This window comes from Bos grunniens, chromosome 5, assembly GCF_055505025.1.
Source record: "Bos grunniens cultivar Pamir isolate PY7600 chromosome 5, Bosgru_T2T1.0, whole genome shotgun sequence".
In the NCBI taxonomy this organism is placed as follows: domain Eukaryota; kingdom Metazoa; phylum Chordata; class Mammalia; order Artiodactyla; family Bovidae; genus Bos; species Bos grunniens.
This window is the reverse complement of record NC_141169.1, coordinates 100,658,235-100,668,278: the sequence shown is the minus strand read 5'-3', so window position 1 is coordinate 100,668,278 and position 10,044 is coordinate 100,658,235.

Here is a 10,044-nt window from a genome sequence, read left to right as displayed (position 1 = left end):
ATAAGTTTTCACTTCAGATTGTGTTCCTGCTAAAACTGACATTTAAGTACAGTATAGTCTTGCTAAGAATAGGTGGCTTTTAAATCATGACTGTTTGATTCACATTTTCTTCTGGAATTATTTTTGCCACATCCCTGCTTTTATTTCCTCTCATGTGAATTGGCTGTCTTGAAGACTTTCTGTTCTCCTCACTGTTCTGTCATAATACTAGTTCAGGAGGAAGTTCAGTTTAGTTCAGTCACTTAGTCGGGTCTGATTCTTTGTGACCCCACGGACCGCAGCATGCCAGGCCTCTTTGTCCATCACCAACTCCTGGAGCTTACTCAAACTCATGGCCATCGAGTTGGTGATGGCATCCAACCATCTCATCCTCTGTCACCCCTTCTCCTCCTGCCTTCAATCTTTCCCAGAATCAGGGTCTTTTCCAGTGAGTCAGTTCTTTGCATCAGGTGGCCAAAATATTGGAGTTTCAGCTTCAGCATCCAGTCCTTCCAATGAATATTCAGGACTGATTTCCTTTAGGATTGACTGGTTGGATCTCCTTGCAGTCCAAGGGACTCTCAGGAGTCTTCTCCAACACCACAGTTCAAAAGCATCAATTCTTCAGCACTCAGCTTTCTTTATAGTCCAACTCACATCCATACATGACTACTGGGAAAACTATAGCCTTGACTAGACGGACCTTTGTTGACAAAGTAATGTCTCTGCTTTTTAATATGCTGTCTAGGTTGGTCATAACTTTCCTTCCAAGGAGTAAGTGTCTTTTAATTTCATGGCTGCGATCACCATCTGCAGTGATTTTGGAGCCCCTAAAAATAAAGTCTGACACTGTTTCCACTGTTTTCCCATCTATTTGCCATAAAGTAATGGGACTGGATGCCATGATCTTAGTTTTCTGAATGTTGAGCTTTAAGCCAACTTTTTCACTCTCCTCTTTCACATTCATCATAAGGCTCTTTAGTTCTTCATCACTTGGAGGAAGTTAGGGAGAAACAATTCCTGTTACAAAGTTGTGTATAAACAGGAACCCCCAATTATGTCTGTACGGTATTAACACCTTTGCCCATAAGCAGCTTCAGAGTTATTCTTTTGTGTCTTTACTTGTTCATTATTTCCATCTACAAAATACTTTTATTGACTATCAGAAGAAAATTCAGGTTAAAAATTTTTATGTAAAATACAAGTCTAGTATTTACACTCTAATCAATTGATGCTTTATGATCCTCATGTTTGTGTGTGTGTGTGTGTTTGGCTCTTACCTCCTCCTCTCTTGGTAAATGCTGTTATGATTCTGAACTCAGTGCTATTTCCTGTGGTCATATTTGTCTGAATGATAGTGACGCAGTTCAAGTGATAACGATCACCACATCTAGGCTTGTAAACCTCACTTTTGTTCTCTTCTCCTCCTTATGCCTTATAGTCTGTTCCTTGACCAGATGAACTGCTTCAATTCCCACTATTTTTAATAGTAGCTTCTTATTTTTTTCTTAACAGATAAGCTCCACATCCACTCGTCTCATCACCAGGACTGTATGATCATATCATGCCTACTGTAGGTGTTAAGTGCAATGTCGAGCATCAGCAAGTCTGAGCTTGGAAATATTCTGTACTGTCCAGGACACCTGTATACACATGGAGCACACTGAGCTGATGACTGAGGTCTGACCAAGAGGGCAGGGTCATGTCAGAATCCAGACAGCATTTCTAAAAAACTACTTATAATTATGTTTCACCTTTTCAGATGATGGAAATGAATATTAAAGGGGTTTTGTAACCTACTCAAGTTTACAAATCTAACAAGAAACAGAATCAGACACTTGAGGCTACTGACTTAAAAAAAAATTCTTCTCAAAAAATTCACATTTTAATGAGATTATTTTGATTCATTGGTTTATTTATGGCCGTCCTGGGCTTTCATTGCTGTGTGCAGGCTTTTCTCAAGTTGCAGCAAGTGTGGGCTTCTCTCCAGTTGCAGTTCATAGACTTTTCACTGTGGTGGCTTCTGATGTTTCAGGTATGGGCTCTGGGATGGGCAGGCTTAGTAGTCGTGGCTCAAGGGTTAGTTGTCCTGAGGCATGTGGACTCTTCCCAACCCAGGGATCAAACCCTTGTTGCCTTCACTGGCAGGTGGAATCTTCACCATTGGCCCACCAGAGAATTCCAAAGCTACTGACTTTTGACACCTCATATTTAGCACCTTGAAGAAGGGCAGAGAAGAATCATCTGATGAGTATCAGTTAGAAATTAGTTTTGAAGGCAAAACAATCTACATTTGTATTATCCTCTAATTTAACTCTGTGCTGCTATTTTTCTATATTCTGTATGTCTTGTTCTCATTAGATATTCTCACTGATCCAGTTTCCATGCTACTAAGACAGGTGTGTCGATTCTGACCTGTTAGTTAAGAGACATTCAATTTTTTATAAATCTAATTATTGCCTGATTCTGTGTATATATTTAGACAACATATAAATGTAAAAACTGAAGATGAACATCTGCTGTTGCTCTTCAATGAGGGAGGTGCAGAGCTAATAAAACATAGCCCAACCGTGATGTCCATAATGTTATGAATTCTGATTCTCTGTAAGATTTAATTAAATTGAAAATGATTTTTTTTCCCACTAGATTGGTTTGATTCAGGAAAAAAAGCAAAATCTTGGAATAAGAAGATAGTTCAAATATATCTGCTAAATTGTAAATATTGAAAGTCATAAATTTTGAGTGTTAGAACAGTCTTGGTTGCTGAAGGTTGGAGTGACTGTGGCTATTCCTTAAAATAAGACAGCAGTGAAATTTGCCACATCAATTGACTCTTCCTTTCACAAACAATTTCTCTGTAGCATGCAATGGTATTTGATAGCCTCTTACCCATAGTGGGACTCCTTTCAAAATTGGAGTCAATCTCCCCTAAACCTTCAGCTGCTTTATAAACAAAGCTTATATAGCGTTCTAAATCCTTTGTTGTCATCTCAACAATCTTCACTGCACCTTAACCAGGAGTAGCTGTCATCTCAAGAAAATATTTTCTTTGCTCATCCATAAGAAGCAACTAATCATCCACTCAAGTTTTATTCTGAGATTGCAGCCATTCAGTTACATCCCTATGTTCTACTTCTAATTCTAGGTCTCTTGATATTTTCACCACATCTGCCATTACTTCCTCCACTGAAGTCTTGAACCAAAGTCATCCATGAATATTGGAACCAGTTTCTTTTAAGTTCCTATTAATGTTGATATTTTTATCTCTTTTGGCTAATCATGAATGTTCTTAATGGCATCTAAAATAGTGAATCCTTTCCAGAAGGTTTTTAATTTACCTTGCTCAGCTCTATCAAGAGGAGTCACTATTTATGGCAGCCATAGCCTTATGAAATATATTTCTTAAATACTGACTTGAAAGTCAAAATTATTTCTTGAACTCTGGGCTGCAGAATGGATGTTGTGTATGTTTTCAGGCATGAAAACATTAATCTCATTGTACATCTTCATCAGACTCTTGCATGACTCAGGTGACTTGACAATGAGCAGTAGTATTGTGAAAGCGTTCTTGTTTTTTGAGCAGTAGTCTCAAAAGTGGGCTTAAAATAAACCATGTTGTAAACAGATATGCTGTCATCCAGGCTTTGCTGTCCCACTTATAAAGCACAGGCAGAGTAGAATCAGCATAATTCTAAAGGGCCCTAGAATTTTCAGAATGATAGATTAGCACTGGCTTCTACTTCAAGTCATCAGCTGCATTAGCCCCTAACAAGAGAGTGAGCCTATCCTTTGAAACTTTGAAACCAGGCATTGACTTCTCTCCAGCTATAAATGGCACCTTTTCCAATATAAGTTTGCTTCATCTACTTTGAAAATATGTTTTTTAATGTAGTCACCTTATTAATCATCTTAGCTAGATCTTCTGAAAAACTTGCCTCGTTTCTACATCAGCACTTGTTGCTTCACTTGGCTGTGAAGAAAGGGAAAGTGAAAGTTGCTCGGTCTTTGCAATCCCATGGTCTGTAGCTGCCAGACTCTTCTGTCCATGGAAATCTCCAGGCAAGAATCCTGGAGTGGGTTGCCATTCTCTTCTCCAGGGGATCTTCCCAACCTAGGGATTGAACCAGGTCTCCCTCATTGCAGATGGATTTTTTACTGTCTGAGCCACTAGGGAAGCCCTCCTTCACTTGGCACTCATGTGTTATAGAGAGAGCTTCTTTCCTTAAACCTCAATTAATCCTCTATAAGTGGGACAACAAAGCCTGGATGACAGCATATCTGTTTACAACATGGTTTATTTTAAGCCCACTTTTGAGACTACTGCTCAAACCTCAACCTAAATTAATCTCTACTAGTTAAAAATTTTTTTCTGCAACTTCCTCATCCTTTTCAGTGTTCTTGGAATTGAAAGATTTAGAGCCTTACTCTGGACTAGGCTTTGACTTAAGGGAATATTGTGGTTGGTCTGTAACAAAACAAAACAAAGCAAAAAACCCAAAATCTCACAATATCTGTGAAGTGCAATGAAGCAAAATGAAACTATAGGAGGTATATGTGTAAATAGAATACAGGCCATTTCTGTTCCTTTTTTTTTTGTTTTAAATTCTCTGAAGGAGTCTATAACCAAGAAAAAATAATATTAAATAAGTACATTATAGAAATTTATATATATGATATAAATTTTTTGACTATCCTAAGGGAACAGGATACAAATTCCTTAATATAATAAAGTTTTTCTCAACGAAGTCATAAGTCATATTTTCTACTTTATGTCGTGAAGCAGACTTATAGTACCTAATTCTTATATTTACCTTTCTGATGTTGTTGATAAAATGTGCTATAATTCTCTAACCTTTCTAGTAAACAAAGATCTTAAAATATATATTCACATCATTCTACCCCTAGTGCCTGTTGAAATGCTGTAAACATGACATCCACATGTAGTGAACAGGAAATATTCTGTAACTGCTACAGTCAAATTATAAAGCTTACTTCTATCTTTGCATTTACACCATTTTGGTCAAAGATTTTCACCTCTCTTACAACATATACACCCACACCCATGCTCACATATAAACACACAAACACACAAATAGTAGAAGGAGGGAACAACATAAAATCTCTTTTCTCCCCATGAAATCTAACTTCAAAGAAATACAGATAAATTCTAAAAAGGACCATCCATCTTGGTGCCAATATCCTCTTCAAGTGAATTTATTTTATGTATGAAATTATCATGAATTCACATATATAGACAGATATTTCTAAAAATTGAATTGTGTTTCCTAGGCAGAAGGCATGAAAATAGAGAAACCAGGAGACAAAGCATATAACTAAAAGCTTCCTGAGACTTTAAAAACTACTCTTAGGTTGTACAAAAATTATCATAATAGCCTGGTTTAATTATTTGTCCAAATCTGGGTTTTACCTCCATGAGAACAATCAGATATTTCATAGTCAAGGATGCATGTAGTGTATATACTGTATAAGTATGCAAATATAGAATTACAATGTAATTACTATGTAATATTAATTACTATGTAAGTATTTACATACTTGCATATGTAGTAGTATCCAAAACATCTGTGGTTATTTATTTATCTAAAGTCAAATAAAGGCTCAAAATTACCAGGGTAACTGAAGCAAAATAGCATATATTCTCCTATTAGTGTGCAAAGTGACTCTCCACGTTTTATCTATTACAGATCGACAGAACTTACTGAGACTCGGCTCAGCCATTGTTAGTTAGTTGACTTGGAGCTTATTTCTTTGATAATACTATGTCTTCAGCTATGAAATTTAAGAAATAATGCTAATAATAACAGGGTAAATGAAGATTATAAAGGTAAACTATGCAGAATATCTCACATGAAGCTGGCATAAACACCAAAATAGCTTACTATCTTACAGATAATTATTAAGCATGTTAACTATAATAAATTATAGACCACCTGTCAACTAAAGAATTAAGGAATAAATTATAAAATTTTAACAATAATCTTTTATGTGAATCCTTTTTTCCCAAGATTCATTTCAGGCTAGTGGAGCTTGGTAATGTATAAATTGATAATCACTGCTGGTTGAGTGCTTTGCATAAAAGTTAAAAGTTGAATTCTTGAAACTGACAGATTTTTACTGATGAATCATCTCATGTTTGGGTACTGATACATCTTATTATTCTTAGAGAATCCTTTTATTTCCCCTTTCTTTTTCTTTATGCCCATTTCATCAACAGATTCTGACCGTAGAGCTTTTCAGTGTAGAAAAGCTTGGCCTAAAGGCCAAGAAAGAGGTTCAGTGCAATTTTCATTGTACTTAGTAAAAAATACTTGAGCTTTCCATCTCAAAAAGTGACCAGTTTGTTTAGTGAGAACCCAAAGGCTCTCCAACAGCTCACCACAGAGGCACTGTTTTCAGCTGCGTGGGGGGCAACAAGCCACAGCTGCAGCCAAAAAGCAAGCTCTCTGCAGCTCTTTTGTGAAGCTTTTACACTTTGCTTAAGTCTCAGGTGATGGAATTTATCAATTAGAAGAGACGAACATCAAGACAGAGGTCCCCAATCTTGTTGGCACCAGTTACTGGTTTCATGGAAGACAGCTTTTCCACAGACTGAGCTGGGGGAGATGGTTTGGGGATGATTCCAGCTCATTGCATTCATTGTGCACTTTATCTATTATTATTAAATCAGCTGTACCAGGCATTAGATCCCAGAGGCTGGGGATCCCTGCTTTAAGGGCTGATGTTAAGAAATTTTGAAACAAATTGTATGTTCTCATCATTCTGGTTTTATAAACCTCTCTTAACTCCACACAATCAGAGAGTGCCAATGTTTTATCCAAAATATATGTTAGCTGTTAGATCATTATTATTTGAATGCTTTTTTTCTCTGTCGACATCTCACTTTATAAAATGGCTATCAGGCAGAGTCAAGTGCTGAGAAAGATCTAGATATGTCCAAAATTTTCACATTGTTTTATTTCTTTTTTGAGTCTAAGTTATACCTGAACCAGATGCAGAATTGGTTGCTGCTGTGGTTTTCTTGTTCGTTTGTCTTTTTTATGTCTTTTGATGGGAAGCAGTACTCTTGCTAGGGCTTCCCTGGTGGGTACAGTGGTAAAGAAGCCACCTGTCAATGCAGAAGATGCAAGGGATGTGAGTTCAATCCCTGGGTTGCAAAGGTCACCTGGAGGAGGAAACGGCAGCTCACTGCAGTATTCTTCATGGAAAATTCCATGGACAGAGGAATGTGGCGGGACACAGTCTATGGAATCTCAAAGAACTGAACAGGGCTGAGCACCACCAGCACCCCTGCTACTTTTAACTTCATGCAAAAAGGGACATTTGCTTGTGTAATATGTCTGGTCAATATTTATGATTGTATTTGTAACTGTCAGGTAAAATTGCAAATGTAAAATGATACCATACTTGTAAAAACAACTATGCGGTATCCAAAACCAATAATATAAAGATAGTGGGTAACATGTCAGAGATCAAATTAAAATAATATGTTGAATAAAATCTGAAAATCATGTTCTCACCAATATCAAATATTTCTCACTTGATTGAAGCCCCGAGGTGATCATCTCTACTTCTTAGAGAAAGCCAGAGTAAGACCTGTTAAAGAACAACCCCAATTAATTCTTACAAAACTTTCTTCAGTGGAACTGAATGACCAGTAAGAGGCCAGCTACTCAACTTTAAATGATGTCAGGATCTTTAACTGTAATGAAGTCGCTCGGTCGTGTCTGACTCTTTGCGACCCCCTGGACTCTATCCTATCAGCCTCCTCCGTCCATGGGATTCTCCAGGCAAGAGTACTGGAGTGGGTTGCCATTTCCTTCTCCAGGGGATCTTCCTGACCCAGGGATTGAACCTGGGTCTCCTGCATTGCAGGCAGATGCTTTACCCTCTGAGCCACCATGGAAGCCCTATTCAGAGGTGCTGCTGCTAAGTCACTTCAGTCGTGTCGACTCTGTGCAACCCCAGAGACGGCAGCCCACCAGGCTCCCGAGTCCCTGGGATTCTCCAGGAAAGAACACTGGAATGGGTTGCCATTTCCTTCTCCAATGCATGAAAGTGAAAATGAAACTGAAGTCGCTCAGTTGTGTCCTACTCCTAGAGACCCCATGGACTGCAACCCACCAGGCTCCAACGCCCATGGGATTTTCCAGGCAAGAGTACTGGAGTGGGGTGCCATTGCCTTCTCCGATTCAGAGGTGGGAGAAGTTTAAATGATTTCCTATTGCTAGGTATACTTGTGTGATCTTCACCCTAATGAAGGTATTTCATAGAGACTTTCTAGTGTATTGATAAATTTCTGCATCAGTAAACTTGTGAAATACCAAAATACTTCCCTAGGATTAAGTATAATCTATCTACTTAAGCTATATAAAACATACATACTCAACACTACAATAAGTATGTTATGTGTGCTCATTAAGTGTTAACATTCTCCCCTACTAAACCAGTTCATTAAAATGAAAATTGATAAACAAGGTTTCAGTTATTTACCTTGCCTTTAATAATATCACTTCAGAGTAATAAAATAATTGGTGATAATTATTTTATAGAATACAAAAACAGATTATGTGATGGTGCTTACATGAATTTACATATGTGATAAAATCATATAAAACTATATACACATATGGGGCTTCCCAGGTGGCTCAGTGGTAAAGAATCTGCCTACTGGAGATGCAGGAGATGTGTGTTTGATCCCTGGATGGGAAGATCCCCTGGAGAAGGAAATGGCAACCCACTCCAGTATTCTTGCCAGAAAAATCCCGTGGACAGAGGATCCTGGCGGGCTACAATCCATAGGGTTACAAAGAGTTGGACATGACTTAGTGACTGAGCACACACATATATTTGTATATATATGGACATATATATATATACACACACACACACATATGCATGTGAAACCTAAATAAGAGCTATTGATTGAACTAATGTTAGTATCTTGGTTTTGATGTTGTGCTTTAGTTATGTAAGTTATTACAAGGGAGATCCTGGTACTGTGTATTTTTCCTGTCAATTTATGTTAATTTCAAAATAAAAAGTGAAAAAAAAGAGAGTTAACAGAAGTCAGTATGCTTATTCTCTTTGTGTTAACACTAACTATTCTCACTTTCCTGTCCTCCTTATATCTCAGCTACACTACTATTAATAACTCTTTCACTAAAGCAAATTCTGCTATATTCTTAACAAGAGGTTCATTCCACATCAGAAACAGTAAATTCAGAGATGGTGGATGTGCTCAATGTTTACAGATCAAAGCTCAGGGAACTCATTGTGCCTCTATTATAAACATTCTTTCTTGCTGAATTTAGACTTAAAGATTTCTAAACACAACCCCCCTAAATATGTACTTTAGTTGATTACAATAGGTACACAAAAAGATTATTCTCATCTTTTCATTGTGCTTCAAAGTAAACTTATACATGTAGATCAGTGGAAGATTCATTCAGAAAGAGTAAACTTGAGAAAATAGCAAAACAAAGCAAAGACAAGCATGAAACATTATTGGTAGGCATCACTACTTTCCCAAAGTTCATTCTAAAAGTTCAGCATTTTAAAATTTCCTATAGATCATCATTGCTAGCCATTTTGTTTTGGGTAGAGTTGACTCCACTTCAGCATCCAAGTGGATACAGTATCACAACTGGGCCCCCATGGATTTCAGTCAATCCATGTGTCTTATCTGTGGGCCACAGTAGTAATTTGCATCTAGCTTGCAAGCATGAATGCTTAGTAACTTCAGCTGTTAACTGAACTTCAGCTGACTCTTAGCGACCCTATGGACTGTAGCTGGCCAGGCTCCTCTGTCCATGGGATTCTCCAGGCAAGAATACTGGAGTGTGTTACCATTCCCTTTTCCAGGGGATCTTCCCTACCCAGGGAGCAAATCTGTGTCTCTTAAGTCTCCTGCATTGGCACACAGGTTCTTTACCATAGGCACCACTTGGGAAGCCCTCACTGACATTGAAGGTGGGAGGAGAAGGGGATGACAGAGGATGAGATAGTTGGATGGCATCACTGACTCAATGGACAAGAGTTTGAGTA